Genomic DNA, 20,399 nt, shown 5'->3' with positions numbered 1-20,399 from the left:
TAAATAGATAAGAGATGGCAGGGTAATTGGACACAAGGAAAATCATTTCAAAATAAAACAGGAAATCTAGATAACAAGTCCAAACACAGTCATTTTAGATCATGACAATAATAGTGTCGAGTAACTGACTTTATTTAATAATATTTGTCACTCACTGCAGGAAATAAACAACACTTTGCTGTTACTGATGGATTAGATGCATAATGTTGTACAAAATAAACACATTCACATGACAACGAACCACAGAAACACATACGTAAATATAAACATAAACAACGACACGTAAGTAAATAAACACACCTCGCTGGCTGCACATGACCAAGAGGGAATGAATGGACCACAAGTGTGTCACCTTTTAACTTTAACCTTAACGGAGTATCAGAAAACTTCATGTGTTCAGCTTAAAGTGTCCCTGTGCAACACAGAACCACACAAGTTAGTTCCTACCTCCTTGAAAGAGTCGATACAAATAAAAGAAAATATATCACACAATCATAAAAAATCCTAAAATAAATCATATAAATAATGTGTGCAAACAAAACATATCAAATGACAACATACATATATTTTATGGCAGTTAAAATAATAAAGGTACTGTAAAATTTCAAAGAGCAAAAAGGTACTGATTTTCTTCCTGTAAATGTCCACCAGGAGCATGATGGGAAATACATCACACACATCACATTATTAGGATCAAGTTCTGCACTTGTGACAGGATTTCTCACTAATTTCTACATGTGATAGAATAAAAGCATAGCAGGTGTTATAGATGGCTGTGATTCCTGAGGATTCATCAAGATTAAATAATTATCTAATAGATTTTAATGATGTTCTAAAATTAGTAGCAACACTACAGCAGTTCTCACTAATTGCTTTAAGAACAGAAGTCTGTGTTATAGTCACCATATTTCCCTGTGAATAATTATTATGTCACAGAGAATAATGAATAATATCATCATTAGTCATGAATTAGAAGAAATTCAAATCTAATTCTAAAAGAGCAGTGATGAAACGGCGATGCTAATCTTTCAGACGGAGGATAATTAGCTTGATGCCTCATGAATGACCCTGAGTTTTTAGCTAAAAAAATTAGGCACAAGATTCAGTTATTCCACATATCAACCTTAATTCTGTCCGTTTAAAAATGTGCAGATGAACTGGTCTGTAAAAGAAAAAGAAAAAACCTTTTGATTGAGAGAGGCTGAGATTTACTGTTCATTCATACCTCAGCAGCCTGTGATTGTGAGGCTGCACTGCGTTTCATCTGAGCGTCTGCATGACAGCCTGAATGCGGCCCTCCCTCAAAGATATAATAGGGTTTTATTTGCCCCTTGAGAACCAGTGAGGAAGCTCAAAATGCAGCTGCAAGGCCACAGGAGTGCCACCCCCCCCCCCACCCCACCCCCCATCTCCACAAGAAGAAGAAGTGGGAAAAAAAAAAAAACTCCCAAAGAAGAATGACGGAGGGAACTGGATGAAAAAGAGAGATGTGTTTGTAATTGTGTTTCTACACCTGTGAGGACTGAATGTACCTGCAAAGATAAAAGGATGAACAAAATCCAGTAAAGACATTTTCTCACTTTTTAACAAGCTATTTTAAAATCAAAAGATTCAGGGTATTAAACTCTTTGGGTATTTAGTTATCTTTTCTTTCATATCCAATGTTACTGAAACCATAAAAAAATCCATAATTAAAGGAGTAAGAACATGTATCGACTTTGCCCTGGGGTGGGGCAATTACCTAATTACAATGACAGGTCTGAATGAGCTCAATAGAAAGATGAAGTTCCAGTGACAGACCAAACTTTCCCTTTCTCAAGATCAATCAAGGTTAACCAAGGGAATCAAAAGGGTCTGAATACTTTACGAAAAATAATAGAAAAAAATAGAAAAACGTTGTCGTTATGGGTTAACGAGTGTAAACTGATGGGTAAAAATGGCGGTTTTATCCATTTAAAACTAAATCAACAACAAGATTCAAAAAGTGAAGGCGTTTATAGAATTACATTTGATTTTATTTATGTTTAATTGACTTAAATAAACATTTACAGTCCAAACTAGCTGCACTATGATGATGTGACAAACCCACGCATACACACACGTACACAAGTTTAAAGTCATGCTCATCCACCGCGTGGGGTGGGGCCGTGTTGGAGGCGGAGGCAAACGGTAATGGGCGGGGGTGGTGAGCTGGAAAAATGGGGGGGGGGGGTTAAATCCCATGAACGGCGGGGCTGATTTGAGGTGAGGGACCCCCTGTGGGCTGCTGTGAATGGAGAGTCGCATACCTTGCTGACTGCTGTTTGTGCAGCAGCCCGAAGAAGAAGAAAGAGAGGAGGAAAAGAATCGCAGGAACGGGAGGGAGGGAGGGAGGGAGGAGGGAGGAGGGAGGGGGGAGAGTAGAGAAAGAAGCATGTTCCTGAACTTGGTTGATAGCATCTGTAATTTCCTCCTCCACTGTTCCTCTATATGTATCAGCCACTGGCTTATAACCGACTCGCCCTGCCTCGCCTCTGATCTGACTGCTGTGAGCCAGAGAGAGAGAGAATGAGAGAGAGACACAGAGAGAGAGAGAGAGAATGAGAGAGAGAGAGAGAGAGAGAGATGAAAGTTGCATTTCCTCACAAAGCTCTTTGTAAAGCGCTTTCAGTGTTTGCTACACAGAATATTCATCTCTTTTCAAACACACCAACACTTCCTCTTCAGCTCTCCTGGAGCCGCCGGCAGGTCGTTCACTACGAACTCACTGTTGTGTAGAAATCTGCACAACTTCATCACAATCAACTTCATTGACCAAGGAAATTTTTTAATTTGACTTATTCATCCGACTTTTACTCAATGTTCATGTTTACCTGCCTGTAAATACCTGCTGCACTGTAACGAACACAGAGTACAGCAGGAACTTACAGGCACATAAACGACAAACGTACTGCGTCCATCGTGAAAATCGTCCAATGTCGACGCTTAAAACTGCGTTTGATGACACAAACGTACACTGGGCACGTGCGAGCCGGTGTAAACGGGAAGCAGATGGTTCCAGAAGACTGAAGTAGTGTTTATTTAACCTCACTAGACGACAGCAAAACATCTGAGGTCGTTCCTTCTAAACGTGCTTTGGAGAACAGTCGGTAACTGATGCAGCTGAGACATTTAAAACATTTAAACTATGAGTAGAAATGTACCAGAATCAACTGAATGGAATAACATCAGCAACAACAATAATGTTTTTAAGGGTGTTTTATTTTCCTGATGGTCAGGGAACCTTCATTTCTCCCATAATGCCCAGTTTTCTCCATCATGAGAGCGTCTTACAGAGCACTTCACAGTGTGTTTCTCTCAGTGCTGTATGTTTTTCACAAGGACACCCGCAGAGAATCTGCAGCTCACGCCGTTACAACAGCAGCGCATGTGGCACATCTTCTTCATTTAAATGGGACTTTATCATGTTTTCTCGCATTTGTGGCGGCACTTTACGGGACACTGCCACGTTTCCAACTGAAAGGGCGCCCACGAGGGCTCTTCATCCCAGATTGTCACATCTAGAGGGGCTATACAAGGCCACTTCATCCGGATTTACCCATGACGAAGACATGTTTTCTCCTTTGTGTGGACGCCGCAGAGGACATTTCATCATGTTTGCTCTGCCGGGGGGGGTGGGAGCACTTTTACTGTATTTTATACTCTCCTTGAACCGCCCCAAATCCTCAGTGATATGATGTGCAGTAAAGTACAGTGTTAGCAACATGCACAAATACTCCTACACAGGAAAATCATTATAATTATAATAACATGTTAATCATAGCAACAGAGATTTTGGAAATTTGAATCTCTTATGAAAACAAAAAATCATCTCTTGCAGTTCTTTGAGTTTGACCAAACATAAATACAGAAATAGGTCCCGTTGAAGTTGAGACCGATTGCGTCATGGCGGCGAGACTAGACCCATTTTGAAGGCTCCTTCCTCGCGTCGGGTAGATCCTTCATTGTGCTGTTAATAGAAGCAACAGTTCAAAACTGTTAAAACCAAACACCTTTAAAACCTCAAGTTTTGTGGGGAAAAAAAAGAAAAGAAAAAGTTGTGTATTGTCAAGGTTGCTAGGCGACAAGAGCTGTGCCGATGCTGCCAGTAGTTTTAGACATCTCAAAGTGTTTGAGATGGTTTCTTGATAGAGTTTTTGGTGATCAATATTTTTACTGGATTAACATACTGCAGTTTGATATGCAGCTGCTATTTAGAAACCTTTCTGATTTATCAGGCAGATGTTTGCTTTTATTAGAATTATAACTTGTCTAGTTTTCTTATTTTTTTCAGCTTCAAGGTTAAAATAATATATATTGAATTTTCAACACAACTCTGCGAATACTTGTACAAACATTCAACAAAAACTTGCAGAGTTAGTACTGGAGCGGCCTCCATCTGTGCTACAGAGCTCCCATCATCCCTTGCAACCATAAACAGCTCCTGTATGGTCATATAGTTTCAGTTCCACCAAATCCGCCCCTCAGACAATGCTGCTCCACTTGGCTGACGTATTGTTCAGCCTGTGGGAACCAGCTTCCTTTATTAAGAAGCTGAGGAGAGAGAGAGAGAGAGAGAGAGAGAGAGAGAGAGAGGGAGGGAGGGAGGGAGGGAGGGAGAGAGAGGAGAGAGAGAGAGAGAGAGAGAGAGAGAGAGAGAGAGCGAGAGCGAGAGCGAGAGCGAGAGAGAGAGAGAGACCAAACGCCTGCTCATTCTCCCACTTTCCACAGACATAATAGTCTTCTTAGACTGAGAACGCAATGAAAGACAGTGGGAGGAAGTTGCATACTCTTCACACTTCAGTGGTCCATACCCCCACCACCTCTCCTCCTCTCCCCTACCTCCCTCCCCTCCCTCCTCATCCTCCTCTTCTCCTCTTCTTCTTCCTACCCCTACCTTTTTTTCCTTCCCCTCCAGCACACACATTTTTCTTAATGGATTCTTTTGAAATGGGACAAGAGAGAGAGTGAGATCAAAGGAGGCCGATTGCCACACACAGCATTCCCAGCCCTGGGTCTCTGTATGTACACACACACACACACACACGCACACACACACACACACACACACACACACACACACACACACACGCACAGAAACCTTTCATTCATTTCCAGCCTCCATAGGTAAGATAACCTTTACATTGTGGAAGATATTGTACAACAGTTACGTAGTTTCCCCTCAATTGTGCTTCTGTAATGAAAAGTTATTTCCTTTTGAATACTGTACTTTAGTCTCAGAGCGTGGGACAAAACACACACACACACACACACACACACACACACACACACACACACACACACACACACAGCTACAGCTTTGATAACCCAACTTTTTTTTTTATTATACAATCAGTCATGGTGGATGGACGGAAATCTGAGCATCGTTTGGTGTCTGAAACGTTCATGTTGATTTCCGACTGATGGAAACCTCCGTTGATTACTGGAGCAGTTGAGGGACATTTTGCTGTGATGCTGCACTTGATGAACGCCGCACTTTCCTTCTCTCTGAAGGGACTTCACCGTCTTCTCTTTGACTGTCCGTCCCTGTTGCCGTCCTCAAACAAATAATGACGTCCATCTTTCTCTTTTTCAACTCCTACAATCCCTTTACACTGGGGGGAAAAAAAGAGAGGGTGTGTTGGGAAGACCAGGAGACCTTCTATTTCTGCATTTCCTTCCTCCCTGACTGAGGGTATCGGTACACTGGGATTTAAAAGTCCCATATTGTATAAAGTGACATTTCCGGGCGACAGCCAGAGCTGGAGGCATATTGTTTTCATCCATCCGTCGACGTGATGTTTCAGCAACACCTTGACGGGCACAAACATTCACTAGGACTCAAGGATGAACTGATTTAGATTTTGGTGGTCAAAGGTCAAAGTTCAAGGTCATGGTGATCTCACGTGCTTCTGAATACAACACATCAGGAACGCAGAGAGGGAATTTCAATACTTCTGGCACACTGTGACCTCACAAAACACATTCATGCACCAATTATGACAATTTAACTCAAATGTCTAAAAGGATAAAATTAAGTGATGACATTATATATCTAAATGGTCAAAGGTCAACTTCACTGTGACATCATAATGTTCTGCAAAAACACTCAGTGCTGTAACTCAGGGAGGAGAGATTGTGATCGTATTTCCTGTAACATGTCTGCTGGGCGGAGGGCTACAATCGTGAGGCGGTAATTCTAGTTTGATTATAGATCAGCTCTAGCTTCTATATTAATACTGTGAAAGTATCAAAGCCTCAGTCCACAGAGAAATGCACACAGCCTGTATTCAGAAACTGAGCCTTAAAACCAGCCGTCAGGACTTCTGGAACATTGAGGTGGAGATGAGCTAAATGCGGCCTCACACCTTCTGAGACACCATATGTTACCTCCCTGCGTACCTCAGTCACTGTGTAGCACCTCTGCTTGTTAAGAGTCCTCCCCGCTGGTTTTCAGGGAAATCAGATGTGGGACCGCACATACAGAACACACACTATATTGGATTTAGAGACTAATGTGATTTCTGACCCCGATAACAAGTGTCAGGAAACTCCTGCTGGCATTTAAGTGATCGTCTGCTAGAGGTCAGCGCACGGACTGATGTTACAGCTCACCTTGTGTTTCAATTTGACTGATGTAATATCACAAGACACTTTGATGAGTTCTCCCTCTTCAGATCTAGCTTGGCTGATAATTGGACGAAAGTCTGATGGATGCAATAAATCATATACATACTGTAATTAAAAAGTCCTTCAGTTTTCTTTGGTGTGCTACAGGCAGGAAATGTGAGGCGTCACCTTTACAAAATGATGGCTAAGGTTATCACAGTATCTGAATCACATCCCAGTGCACACGGTTTAACCGCTAGGAGGAAGGAGGTGCATAACTGAATGTCTCACTGTAGATGCTCCATAGAAAAATCCTGTTCCCTGTGCAACTGTTCAGGTCAAACTTATCCTCATGGGGCACCAGCTTCAACACTTTTTGAAACGTGTTTTGGGTCCTAAAGACGTCCGTTTGGTCCGCAGTCTTCACACAGGCTGTTTACCCGCTCACCTTCATTCTAAATTTAACCTGTCAAAAGAGCTTCTGCAACACTAGAGCAGGAACTTGGCAGTGGAGTCTTACTGGCATATAAAGTCAGATTCCAGCGTAACAAATGCAAATTTACAAACGCACTGAGGGTAGAAATACAGGGTCTGATGTCAATACAAGATAAGACCAGGGTTCCTGGTTGGGTTTGAGACCAGACAGAGGCAGAGCTGTCACACTAACGGACTCTAAAACAAAACAAGGGCTGAATCATATGCAAAAAAATTTAAATTTAATTTCCACTGAAAAAAAAAAGACATGATTTTTTGTTGGAGCTTGTGACAAACAATCACGTTCCTTTACGTCTGGAGAATATGATTGGTAGGCCGGGGCGTCTCTGTAGCACCACGGTGATTCATTTATGGTCAGTTGTGAGACATTTTACTTTTTTATTAAAAAGAAAAAAGACGGCTCATTCAATGTGGATATTGCACTTGACCATATTGTAAAACAATAATGCAACTACTTATTTGTCCCAGCTGAGCAGGAACAATGCAGCGTACTGAAGGTCGCTTCAGCACCTCCTCATACATCTCAACAGTAGAACTCTTGTTGAAAACCTCCCAATGACAAACAGCCATTTTTGGCTGTGGAGGATGATTCAACAGGCAGAAAGAGAAAATATAAGAATCTGAGGTTTGGCTCAAAACTTGAGTCTTTGTCCATGTTTCAGTCCTTGAAAGTATTTACAGAAGATTGAAGTCCTTTCATTGCTGTCTACAGTGAACCTCAAAACTGTCTCACAGTCTCACATGCATGTCTCACATGCAACAGCTTGTCCATTTTTTCCTCAACCGAGATCTATTCATAGACAAAACAAAAAGTCAATTAACATGTCGGCGTGTTACTCTCTGATTTAGAGTGTGGATAAAACCAGCTTCAATGACACTTGGTGCAAAAATATCACTTAACAAACATGTTTACATCCATTACATTTCTTACCATTAGCAGAACAATTACTTAGACCCAATTGTTCATTAGCTATTTTCTCATTGTGACAAATTAATGTAAGTTGCCAAACTATTTAGCTTAAAGGTCACAGAAGCTCTGAGTGCCTCTAATTAGACAGAGCGTCCAAAGTCGAGGACCACAAGTGTCACGGAAATTGTAATGAAGCACTTATTTAATTAATTGTAAAAATAAGAATATGCATTAATACATTTGTTTAAAATTAATGAATTAGTCTTTAAATAGGGCTGAACGATATGTAAAAATAAATCATTTTTGTGACTCTTTTGGCATTTATGTTCTGTTGTGACACATGTGCAGGTCATGTGATTTGCATGAACTTGTCCATATTGCAATTTTTAATAATATTTCGATTATTTGTTCGGCCCTGTCCATAAATAAGGGGACTAAATTACAAAGTAATTGATTATTTGATATTTTAATGGGCAATAAAAGGAATAATTATAAAAAGAATTTGCGTAACAAATATCAATACATCAATAAATAGTTCAAATTAAAAAAGAGGCTTACAAAAAAAGAAAGTAAATTAGTAAATCATTAAAAAAAAAACTATGAATTCATAAATAAATAATGGATTTTAAAAATGTATTTGCAAATAGAGTTTAAAAATCAATAAATTCACAAACTGAATCAAGAACACAGATTTTAATGAGGGATTTAAAAAGGGCAACTTACATTCCCCACATGAGTACTCATATTAATGTCGTCATAACTACATTATCACATGGGTCCTACTTTTACTAAATACTAAAAAACATTCTCCTGGTCCATGTCCAGCTGTCACTGGCTAATCAGAACATCTGGCTCTTATGATTTCTACATAGAGTATGCTAAAGTGTTAGCGTGCTAACCAGACAGATCTATGCACCAGGGTATCTTTAGAGAACAGAGAAGATTTCAGTAAGATGACAGTTTAAATGTGGATATTAGAAGTTTAAACATATTAATGTAAGATTAATCGGATAGTGAAACATAATGGAATCACAGTAGAGTGCTGGGAAACAAACCCTCTGCTTATGTATGATGTGTGAGAGAGAGAGAGGGAGAGAGGGAGAGGGAGAGAGAGAGAGGGAGATGGCAAATGAAGACTGGGTTCTATTTCAAGAGCAGTCATGTCTCCGATGTGACACATATACACAGACTGTCAGACACATGAGATCACAACGTCACACTTCATGTTAAATAATTAAAATTCATGCAAGCAGCAACAACCGTTCAAGAATAGAACTCGGGGCTCCAGAGCTTCGTCTGAGGGAAAAGGCTGCTGGTCGTTTTGTTCTCACCGAGATTCACAGTCGGTGTTTGTTTCGTTCACAGTCGTCACCGAGCGTTAGCCCCGACCACAAACCCTCATTTTTAAATTGTCACGAAGCTTTCCCTATCAGTCTGTAGTTGCCCGTCGATTTTAAACATCCTGATAATATTTGTAACTCTGGTCACAGGAACATCAAGCTGCTTGGAGATGGTGCTCGGCAAATACTTTCTTCCTCATCTCCGCAGACTTCTTCTTCTCTTTTTCTTGTCCATGTTTCTCCATTTAAACAGGCTGAATGACTGATTATAAGACTTGACGACACCTGTGATACTGATTCAAGACAACAGTCTGTGATCACCACTTCTAATTGGTACCATTGATTTTCTTTCATAGAAGAAGCAAGAATTCATCTCTTTTCACTTCTTCTTTGTTTTATTCAATGACGAACCAATGAGGAGAGACTAAGTGGAGGCAGGAAGCGGATCACCATGGAAGCGATCCATAGGTTTAAGACCATGCCAATTAGGTTTGATTGGAGATAGTCTGGCGTCCATGGTTGAAGCGGTGGAGGCGGGGGTCACAGAATGATCACGGTGCTGAGTGACAGCAGAGAGAGAGAACAATTTTAAAGTTTGACAGCTTGCAGGTGATTGGCTGAAGGTCGCCATGTCAGGTTGTGATTGGATGAAGACAAGAATGAGCAGGTGGAGTTTAGAGAAAGTTGGAAACGGTGCTTGTGACTTAAAAGGCGGAGGAGGTTCGCTAAGCTTCAATAATGTTTTAGAAATTGCAGGAAACTACTCACAGACAGACAATTTCCTTCTTTTGCTGCATGAATGTGTGTGTCTTTTATTTACGTATCAAATGCACAAAAAAAGCTTCGCCTTCAAAGCAAAACAATAGCAGGGAGTAATTCACACCGAAAAACCTTTACTGTTAAAGAGACCGTTTCACCCTAACCTCAGAATAACTGCATGTAGCGAACATACAGTCCAACAAGCTACCAATTATGGTGAATTATGTCCAAGTCCACTACAAAGCATCATATATGGAGCATATTCATTCTGTGTCCACCATATAATTTGCAGGGTTGTTTTCACTGTGTACGACTCAAATGAATGAATCAGTAGAAACGCTGATAATAAAGCACAAAACAGTTGAACTTTATTCAGGTTCGGCAGATAAGGATAAACAGGAAGTTAGGTCAGGGGCTGGAAGTGTGGTCGGCAACAGACAGGGAGTTGGAAACGAACCAGGAAGTAAATGTGAATAGGTGTGTAGGTGGGCGGGGAGGAGTCAGGTGGCTCAAAGACAGGAAAGGTTGTGGTTACTGCAGAGCAGGTGGGAGTGGGAGACTTCTCATACTGAAACTCCCCTTTGTTTAAGTACAAATTTCTTCTCATTGTTCATTGTCAAACCGTACGCACACGTTGCTGCAAAGCAGATGAACCCTGAAATTAACTCAGCGCCTAAAACCTTCATGCTAATCCAGAGTAATACTCAATAATCTATCATGAAAGGTGATCATGAAAGGTCTCCTGCTAAGCATAGATGAATCAGGGCTGTGTATTAACAGGGATTGAATGTAAATGCATTCCTAATCCATAATGGCGGCTATCAATCACGCCGACATCTGCTCTTTGTGGTTGATCGGGAGTAAATACAAAGTGGAAACGGAGCTCGTCTTAACGAGGCGAACGACAGGATACAACAGAGCTTGTGGAGCTGAACCTGCACTTGAGATGAAAATACAGGAAACAAGAATAAATGTAGAACGAGATGTAGAAGTGGGGATACAAAAGCAGGTGCTTCACTTCCTTCCTTTCTGCCTTTGAACTTCACTTGCACCGCCAGAAATCGGTGTCAATTATGCAATAAGCTGAAAAGATCCAGTACATCTTACAAAACAATGGCGTACATCAAACACGTTGCACTTTCATCATTCACAGCGGCGACAGAAACCTCGGTGTTAGCCAGGGGAAATGGTGTAAACACGCAGGAAGAGCCATCTCAGCTGTCTAGACACACTGACAAACAGAAAAAACCCTGAGCGACGGCGGGGTAGCTAGAGGAAGCCACTTGGAAGGAACATGGCTCCCCAGTATAAATAGCCTGTACAGGGCATGTGTACTGACAGATTAAACCATCTTTGAAGTCTGCCATACATCAGTTGAAAACTCCCTTCCCCTGCTCTTTAAGCTAATAAGCTTAAATCTTCCAGCAGCTTTGGCTGCTGGAAGATTTAAAAAAAGAGGAAAGAGGAAAAAAGAAAAAGAAACGTTTAATCCCAGCTTTGATGATACATTATGTGCTGCTGGAAAGAACACTCAAAGTTCCCCCTGAAACTCAAAAGTGACATGGACCCCATCAGGCTGTTCTGGATGGAGGAACCAGCAGAAGGAGCGTCCACATGACAATGGCATCGGCAGCTGGAGGGCTGGGGGTCGGGGAGATGGGGGGTGGTGTAAAGAAGGAGGGAAGAAGGAAGAGAGGAGGGCGGGGGGGGGGGGTAGTTTTTTATTTTGCTTATTTTTTCTTTTCCGTCGTCATATAATCGGTTATATTTCTACCCAAGTCCCAATTCCTCGGATGTGACGGCGGCAAACAACATCCAAACACCAGCATAAACTCAACGTGACCCTGCTTTCTGCATGTGTAGCACTCGGCAGCTCAGCGTGCGGAGATTAAGCTCGGAGGAGAAGCAGTGTGGGGGCTGAGGTAGAGCAGAGAGAGGAGGGAAGGGAAGGGGAGAGAGACGGGAGAGCGAGAGATAAAAAAAAAAAAAAAAAAAAGGGGGAAGGAAGATGTGAGGAGGGGAAAAAAAGAAGGATCACAGGAGGGAGGGAGGGAGAGGAGAGTTGTGAAAGGGTGAGAAAGGAGAGGGGAGGTGAGGGAGGTGGGGAAGGCCATGGAGTTCAGGTTTGACTGTCATTTTCCAGCACACACAGAGAGAGAGAGAGAGAGAGAGAGAGGGAAAACAAAGTAGTGCAAAGATCGCTTTCTGGTTTCCATGACAACAGCAGACTATTATTCTCAACCTTCATTTATTATGAAGGGATCTGACTTCAGCGAGGGGGAGATAAAGAGAGAGAGAGAGCGAGAGAGAGAGAGAGGACGGAGAGAGTGAGAGAGAGAGAGAGAGAGAGAGAGAGAGAGAGAGAGAGAGAGAGAGAGAGAGAGAGAGAGAGAGAGAGAGAGAGAGGACGGACAGAGCGAGAGAGAGAGAGAGAGAGAGAGAGAGAGAGGACGGACAGAGCGAGAGAGAGAGAGAGAGAGGTCAGGCCTCCTGTTTACCTTTGGGAGCAGAGAGAGATCTGTGAAGTCAAATAAACCGAGGTAAAACCCAACTCCTCAAATCACATGACAGCATCAGGATCCGGATCAGGCCAGTCCTGATCCTCCAGATCTCACGCATCAGCATTCAGCAGCTCAGAGGCATTTTGTTTCCGTGTCAGGGTGAGAATTTAATGTAAAATTAAAGGTTATACTAATTAAAACAATACAAGTGTCAGTGTTAAAAAACAAATGGCCCCTTTGAGATCGTCATATTGCAGTAAATATGCAAATATTATTGGACTGATTCAAACATGTTGGGAAGGTGATTCTGTTGCAATCCCTAAAATTTATGAGCTGATTAAAGTTTCCTTATGAAAATCTATTAAAAAGCTTTATATTCCTTTTAGTGCTGTAAAAGTGATATTTCCCTCTCAAATGGAGTATTAGAACTTGTAGGTATAATGCAGGCGAGGAGTTTATAAGAGGCAGATTACAAGACTGAGATATCATGACTTTTAGTTCCTTTTATTCATCAACCTCCCCCCAAAAAAAATATGCAGTTTCCATTAGAGAACTGAAGTGTTAAATCCAATATGAGATAACCCTGATGACATCACTATGACATCATCAGGGTTTTCTCCCCCCAGAGGCAGAGAAGACATTATACAGCTGTCTCCGCAGTTTTGAGTCGTATCCCTCGTTAGGTCTAAACTCTTCTTCAGTTTAGTGCCACTTTAAGTGTGTTTCAACCGTGTTTTCATTCCTTCCAGAAAATTATTGGGTTTCCATTCAATTCACTACAGATTCAAACAGCGACTTGAACCTGAAATATCATGTCAGCTTTTATAGTTCACAACATCAGATGATTGTGTAGTAACACACCTGTAACTACGGACCCAACAAATGTAAACCAACCGTGATTTAAAAAAGAAAAACCAAATTGTGACTCAAGTAGTTTAAAGTCGATTTTCACTTTAAAATCAATGGACACCAATCGTTGCACAAAAGTATGTGAAGTGTGGACGTGTGAGGGCTGATTCATGACTGTGGTATCTGAAGAAAGACTCCCTGGAGTTTCTTTTTCTCTAGTCTGGTGGTTTAACTGAGCAGAACTTTTTCTTCAGGAACTAAAAGGTTCCTGTGTCCGTCTGCGTTTCCACCGCGGCTTAAAGTCCCGGGAAGATTATACAAATCAGTCCGATGACGTATGGAAAAGCAATGGAGGTAAATGCACTACAACTCCAGTCCAGTAGGTGGCGGTAGGAAGAGGACGATTCCAGTTCCCGCTGGATATCTTCCTCCGTGTAAATGGTTAGCGAGACCTGGTCCTCGCCGTCGCTCCATCTGTCGTAGGCTTTCGCCATGTTTAAAAGCTGTGGGTGAAATAAAATAGCGAGTTCTCGTCCAATCAGAAATGTTCAGCACTGCCGACCACACCTCAAAAGTTCCCGAACCTTTGGAAAGTACTACCCCCCGACCAGGGACTTTTTTGGGGGTTGATCAATTTACCCCGGAACTAAATTTAGACCCCGGTTCCTGCGGTCGAAACGCACGTAGTTCCTCGAAAGGTTCCTGGTTCCTGGTGAAAGTTCCTGCGGCAGAAACGCACTTTTAGATACAGAACTGTTTTTCTTACTATCACACATTTTAAATCTCTTTTTGAACTAAAAATGTGAATGCACAATCCTCCTTTATGACAGTTGTAATGTTCAGTTTTTTGCTGAAACTGGTTCAGAGACGTGTTGATTCAGCTGTTTGATAATTTTGGATCAACCGGTCCTGAGAGTTGTGTCCGTCATGTTACTTGTTGATATGAATGTGGTGGAAAAAATCAGTCAGTGAAACATCACCACAAAACTGCAGCCTTCAAAATGATCATAAAGTTGCATCAACTCCTGAAACTATTTCAACACAAACTGAGAATTATCAGGCAGTTTTTTATTGCGGGACGTTTTGTATTAGACTGCATTAGTTTTCACTACAGTTTACCACAGTGTGTTGAGTGTATATTACATGATGTTATTCACATACAATTTTAAAGCGTCAGCAGTTTGTGAAAGTCCGACATAGTAAATGCCGACTGTGGGTGGATCTGGGGGGTAAAAGGTTAAAAATAAAAAACTATAGCATGTTTTAAAACGGGGGGAAAAATCTTTTTAAATAGGAACCAAAAAAACAAAAAATAAACATTGATAAGGTCCTTTTAAATTTATTTCTTAATGAGATCACCTGCCTTCCTTTACTGCAACATAATAACTCTACATTGCATTTCTACCTTTTACAAATAATGTTACACGTATAAATAATTAGATTAGACATTAGATGATTTAGGTGTGGAGAATGTAGAGTCTCCAATATAAAATATGAAGTATAGATCAATAAACAGTGCGTACAGTCCACAGTAAGTGTTGGAGCCTCTGCTCAGAGAAACCAGGGTGGAAATCATTATGGAAGTTAAAGCAGCCATTCCAGTTTGAAACGGATACGCCTGCTAGTCCTATAGAGTACATGGAAAATATCACTGCCCACCACTGTACGCATAGTTATACATACGCACGTGCACGCATACATACTCCTAAGGATTTTCAGCTGTTCGTCCTGAGAGAGAGAGAAAAAAGGCCGGAGAGAGAAATGTGGAGAGGATGGGAGGGGGCAGTGGATGAGAAATAAGATATGAGGAGGTGGGTGGTATTTGGGTTGAGGTGGAAATATCTCCCTCTTGTTTTCCTCTCTCTCCTCTCCCATCCTGTCTATCTCTCTATCTCCCCTCCGCTCCTCCCTCTCGGCCCAGCTCCTGAGAGCGTGATCCGAGCACGGGGGCTTCAGGTGTCCCTCTCCAGTGCCCCACTCAGAGCAGGAGGGATGGGGCCTTCATGCCATGCTCTACCTCGAGGTCAATGGGTTTGTTCTGGCAGGGCCGGCAGCAGTGAATGGGCATCATTACAGTTTCATTACAGTGGGAACTGGCTGAAATGAAAGCTGTATTTAAACGTCCAGAAGAGCCCCTGCAACTACTTGAAAGCCAGAGGGGGGGAGAGAAGGGGGGGGGGGGGGGAGTGAACTTCGATGAGAAGGACGTGTTTTTAGGTATTACGTCTGGACAGGCTGTTTCAGGAAAAGGCACTTAGTTTTTCATTTGTGAAGAATTCAGAGGCGAAGTGAATCACCACACATTTAACAGATAGAAAAAGTAAAGACAGCGGCTGCAAGTGTCAGAATTGGCCCAGATCCGGCTCACATGTGTTTGAAAACGTGGATGAAATATTGAAAAAAAATCTCCTTACATTGATATTATTCCATATACCTCATGGTACGGTACAGGGAGCTCTATTTTTGTAATGGTAACAGTTCAAAACTCAGCCAAAAACTGTCTTGACGTGACTAGTGACATGTTGCTGTAACTGAGCACCGAGTGCCAGAACTGTCCCCGGCCAGCGTCTATGTCATTGTTGGCCACTAACTGCAGCACTCGGCCTAAACTGTTTCAAAACCCTCTGTGACTGAACACGTGTAACGGATCACAACAACAAAAAAAAAAAAAAGGATATACATGTATTCAATATTCGTACTGTATGCAATTCACATTGAGTTGAGTGAATATACTGTATGTGTTAGGATTTCATTTCATCTGTTGCTTAAATGAATAAATAAACACGTGGAGGTTCGTACTGTGCTGTGCAGGATGTCCAGAGTAATTTTGCACCAGAACAAAGAGCCACTGCTCAGCCAGTTCAGCTCATTGTCTCTGGAAGGTTTAATGGAAACATCCAGGAGATAATGACATGGTTCTATCAGCTCGAGGTCCTTCAGTTGCTGAGGCCAAAAACTACATGTTGTACTGACATTATTATTGTTACAACACGTGTTTTTTTTCAACACAGTTTGACTTTCACAATTAAAACTTAAAAACAAACCAAAAAAAACACTGCTTTTTTTTCGCAGTCAAATGAAAGTGCTGACTAAAATATGTATGTAAGATACTATAAAGTCATTAATTGAACTGTGTTAAAATAGTTTAAAGGTCCATCTAGTCTAAAGGTCTGTGTCCATGTGTAGTGTGATTATAGATCAGCTCTAGCTTCTATATTAATACTGTGAAAGTATCAAAGCCTCAGTCCACAGAGAAATGCACACAGCCTGTATTCAGAAACTGAGCCTTAAAACCAGCCGTCAGGACTTCTGGAACTTTGTGATGTCACAACAAACTCTCAGCCATGCCCCAAGCCCCACCCACCCAGACCAACCATCCAACCTTGCAGGATTTGGTTGCTTTTACCTGAAATCTGCTATATTTTTTAATCCATCACTCAGAAAACAGTCAGCCAATCAGAAGAGAGGCTCAGAGCCTCCTCCCCTCTGATTGGCTCACCGACCTGTTGTTACTAGAGCTCCAGAGAGAAGCCTGAGAGAGGAGAGATGTAAACACTGAGATGGTTTTTGGTTCTTAAAACCACAAATATATCTTCTTATGGATCAACACTTCAAATAAAACACAGGAAGAAGAAAATGTGGAACTTTTTAATTTAGTGAAATGAAAATGAGCTCTTAACAAAGATGTTGTAGACCATAATAAAAACTATAAAGATCATGTTCCTCCTTTATTTACTGAATAATATTACAATTATTTTTCTTCATGTTTATACAAGTAAAACTACTTTGTTTAATGTTATAAAGTATTATAAAATGGTAAAGTAAAGAGTAGAATCCTTTATTGTTGCTGCAACAAAATTGAGTAGGAATCCAGATTCACTCAACAAACAGCAATTACAAATAGAAAACTCAAACTAAACTTATTCAAAGTGCAGAATAGATAAATAAAATACAAAATGTATGTATTCACTGTAACCTGTAAACAATTAGATATAAAACAATACAATATGATGATAAAGCTGCCGAGTTATTGCACAGTTACAGTCATCCTTTGTTCATGTAGGGCACATACAGAGGTGCAGCTGGAATGTAAACATCTGGTCAGTGTGCTGTAAATGTAACTGTAGTCACACAGTGTCAGTGTTTGTGTTTGGCAGTGTTCAGTTGTCCGTGGTAGACGCTGTCTGTTCAGTCTGTTTTTCTGTGATACAACGGACCTGAAGCGTCGACCGTAGGGCAGCAGGTGAGACGGATGATGTCCGGGGTGAGAGGGGTCTGTGAGTGTGACGGCTGCGCTGCTCTGCCCAGACAGCCACAGCTGTAATCAGTCCTCCACAGAGGTCGGTGAGCAGCTGATGATCTTCTGGGCAGGGCCGATGACCCTCTGACGGGCTTCTGCTCCTGTCTTCAGGACATCAGCACTGTCTTCCTGTAATTTAGTCTCAGCCCGAGGCGTGGACGTAATTATGAATAAAAGAAAGTTAAATTAACAGTCAGTCCCCGTTGAGACGACTTCAGAGAGCAGAGGCAGATATCGATGAAAAAGATGATATTTTATAAATTGAAATATTGACATCACGTTCATAACACACACACATGATGATATCGTGATGGCAGATCTTTTGTTTATCAGTTCATCTGTTTGTCATTTCTCTGTGTGTTTAGTATAATTGTTGTTTTTGTTTGCTTTTCTACAGTTATAGTTGCAGACTCTCTCTCCTCCTCCCTGCTTTCATATTTGAGTCTTAATTCGTTTGACAAAAAAGAAACAAAACACATGATAAACAAAGTTAAAGATGAATTCCACTGAAAGCTTTATTATTATTATTGTTTTCAAATTTTCTCTTTGTTATTGTGAATTCTTTTAGCAAATAATAACGTAGTGAAAGTCTGATATTGTGACAGCTCCAAATATAATGGCCTACATTCTAATTAATATGTTAAAACATCTGTGAACACAAAAAACCAATCTGAGCAGGGTCTAACATTTAAAGACACTGTCCTCATTTCATAAAAAATCAGGGGACTCAAACATGTCTTTTATACTGTTAAAGGGAAATTTAAACAATCTCAAATTTTACAAATCGAATCAGTTGTTGATGAGCTTCAGTTTATGTTATTTATTCAAACCAAACTTTAAGTATTAAATATTAAATATTCACAAAACGCTGCTGTACATACGAAGGATCAGTAGACAGGTGGAGATGTGTTCAGGAGATTTGACCATTTTAGGACCTTTATTTAACTCCGTGAACTTTGTTACCTGATGAGGATGAATTGCAGTTTTTGTTTTGTTTTTTACAGAAAAATATGTTGCAGAGATAAAATATATAAAGAAAAGTTTGACAAAAGAAAAGTTTGACAATTTAATCTCAGAATCGGGAAACGCTGAAAAGCATAAACAAGAAAAGAACAAATTAATATTTATGATTTATTGTTATTTACATGTGAAGTCTTTAGGAATCAAAGTCTTTTTAACTGCACAGGGATGAGTTTATTTATTAACATGTTTTAAGATCCTTCAAATTAAAATCACGTATATTTCATAATTACAAGAATTATTTTAATATTTGAAAAAAGGAACAAAGAATTAATAGAACAATTAAGCATTTTGTACCACAACACAGAATGTGCACCAGTTTAATGCTCATCCAATACTTCACACTTCATTTCTTTATTTATTTTTTGTTATTGTTTTTTTTTGCATTTTTGCTCGTTTGAACAACAGATGCAGAAGAATTAAACTGAGCCGAGGACAGAGAAATATATCCTGTACCCAGTTTACAGAACCCCTCAGTGTGCTGCAGTTCCCTCCCTAAACACAACTATTGTTGACTGTCATATGTTGGTTTGTTTGATCCAATTTCACACAAACATGAAAATATTTAACTACATATTTATCAAATGTATATTGTTTTACAGATTTTGGACCAAAAAGATTTTTCTAAATATGATCAACAGCTACTGGGGAAATATTATAGACCTGAACTGTCTCATGAAATATCATTAGTATTCATTTCAGTGCAGAACTGATATCCTTGATATTGTTATCTAAATGCTGCTCTTCATTAAAATTAAGATTAAGATCATAATCGTCATTTAAAAATTGTGTAATCTCGAAGATGAGTTGGCAAAAATCAAGATATGAATCCAGTTTAACGGTGTCAAATAACACAAATATTATGGGTCTTCATGTCCTCTGTCGTCTCCTTTCAGTGGTTTTCCCTCAGCTGCCTGTCTCTCCCTCCCTGCCTCGCTCTGTCTCTCCCTCTGTCTCTCTCTGAGCCCTGTCCTCACATGGCTTTTGGCCTACTTCTGGCTGCAGAGAGCTCCAAAGTGTGTGAGCCAAATTTCAGCATGGATTTACAGACGGAGCGAGCGAGAGATGGAGGGATAGAGAGAGCGAGAGACTCAGCTTTGTACTGTCAGTGTACTCTCTCTCTCTCTCTCTCTCTCTCTCTCTCTCTCTCTCTCTCTGCCTTTACGTCTCTCTCCCGACACTCAAACGGACTTGATCACGTTGAAGATGTTTGATGTGAAACATAATGAAATTAAATCTCACAACTTTCATATTTGACAGGAACGGAAAATAGTCAGAGTGGGAACTGAGACATAATTTTCAAAAACCGTGATTCATCACATCCTATTAAAAACCAAGCAGTTTCTCTGGCCGTAAAATACTGGTTTATTTTTGTTTGTTCATAAAACTGTGTTGTATAACCAGAGACTACACACACACACAATAAACTAAGAAGTCAAGGTCAAGAAATCATTGTACAGTATGCAGCATAAACACCGGTTTATTCAGCACTTAAATCAAGTTTAAACAAACTAAACTTGGCTTCAGATTTTAATTTATAATAGTATTCATGATAATTTAGAGAATGTCTTTAAATTATTAAAGGATCATCTCCTTTA

This window comes from Seriola aureovittata, chromosome 4 (genome assembly GCF_021018895.1).
Source record: "Seriola aureovittata isolate HTS-2021-v1 ecotype China chromosome 4, ASM2101889v1, whole genome shotgun sequence".
Classification (NCBI taxonomy): Eukaryota; Metazoa; Chordata; class Actinopteri; order Carangiformes; family Carangidae; genus Seriola; species Seriola aureovittata.
Note: the sequence above shows the minus strand (reverse complement) of the source record.